General features: G+C 37.9%; 1 pseudogene; it reads left to right on the plus strand.

Moving 5' to 3' along the window:
- Nucleotides 1-973: 973 nt before the first annotated feature.
- On the plus strand, nt 974-1,069 carry LOC123650524 (annotated as a pseudogene).
- The last annotated feature ends 701 nt before the right edge of the window (nt 1,070-1,770 follow it).

Here is a 1,770-nt window from a genome sequence, read left to right on the forward strand (position 1 = left end):
GTTGTGCTAATTTTTCTTAATTCCCAATGGGATAAACAGCCCTAAAGCCATACTAATATCGCATTTTTTCATTTCAGAAACTTCTGTATTGTATCTAAAGTGATAGGTGCAGTGCCTGGTGTTGTGGAAATATGAACATGAACAAACACAGGCTGGGACTAGAGGAGCAAGGGAGGTGCACAGGGAGCAAAACTGAAGGTGCCGCCCACTCCCGGGGTCATGCAGGTGCCGACTCTGACAAAGCACAACCTCTGCTCTCAAAAAGCTTCAAGTCTGCGGGGCAATATGGGCAAAACTAGTAGATTAGATTCGAGGCCATCAAGCAGATGGGAAAGTTCACAAGTTAAAAAAGAAATAAAATAGACCAAAGACTGAAATATAAAACCTGAACCTATAAAATTTCTAGGAGAAACTATAGAAGAAAATGTTCATGATGTGGGATTAGGCAAAGAGATCTTAGAAATGATACCAAAAGTATGATCCATAAAAGAAAACAATTGATAAAATTAGTCTTCAACAACATTAAGAACTGCTCTTTGGAAGACATTGTAAAAAGAATGAAACAAAAGATCTCCGATTGGAAAAAAAATTGCAAACCAAATATCTGATCAAGGACTTGAATCCAGAGTGTCTAAAGAACTCTCAATACAAAGCATTGACAAGGGTGCAAAGAAACTAGAACTCACACGTTGCTGGTGGCAAAACAAAATGATAACAATACTTGGGGAAACAGTTTGACAGTTTCTTATAAACATACACCTATCATATGACCCAGTGATTCCACCCCTAGGTATTTATCCAAGTAAAACCAAAACCATAGTTCACATAAAAACCTGCACATGCATGTCCATATTGACCTTATTCATAATCACCAAAACCTGGAAACATCCCAAATGTTCTTCAACTGGAGAATGGATAAACAAACCATAGTTCATCCATATAATGGGATATTACTCAGCAATGAAAAAGAATAATCCTTTCGTGGTTCACAAGCGTGTTGATTGGTTTTCGTGCTCATGTGTGAGATGTGCCTCCCTTTTTACGACCCTGGCACATTATCCATCTGACGGGAAGAAAAAAAGCAATTAAAAATAAATTTTAAAAAGAAAAAAATAAAAATAAAAAGGAATAACTTTTGCAATAACATAGGTGAATCTCAAATGTATTATGTTAAGTGAAAGCAAAGCCAGAATCACAAAGCTACATACTGTGTGACTGCATTTATATGACATTCTGAAAAAGGTAAATCTATAGGGTCAGAAAACCACAGAATAGAGCTTGTGGTTTTGGGGACCAGCGGATAGGGTTGCAGGGAGGGGTTGACTACAAAGGGGCACAGGGAAATTTGGGGGGTGACAAACTGTTCTATATCCTAATTCTAGTGATTACATGACTGTATGTGTTTGTCAAAACTCATAGAATAGCACACTAAAAAGGGTGCATTTTACTGTATGTAAATTATACTTTAATAAAAACAATTGTGAAAAAAAGAAATAAAAGCAGTTCAAGTCAACAATTTTTTTTTTTTTTTTTGAGACAGAGTCTCACTCTGTTGCCCAGGCTAGAGTGCCGTGGCGTCAGCCTAGCTCACAGCAACCTCAGACTCCTGGGCTCAAGCGATCCTCCTGCCTCAGCCTCCCAGAGTGCTAGGATTACAGGCGTGAGCCACTGCGCCTGGCCCAACAATTTTTTTTATTGCTGATACTATTAATAGTATATTAGAATCTGTTAGATGTTATAAAGGGAGTGTGATATGTATCCAATCTTGAG

This window comes from Lemur catta, chromosome 14 (assembly GCF_020740605.2).
Source record: "Lemur catta isolate mLemCat1 chromosome 14, mLemCat1.pri, whole genome shotgun sequence".
In the NCBI taxonomy this organism is placed as follows: domain Eukaryota; kingdom Metazoa; phylum Chordata; class Mammalia; order Primates; family Lemuridae; genus Lemur; species Lemur catta.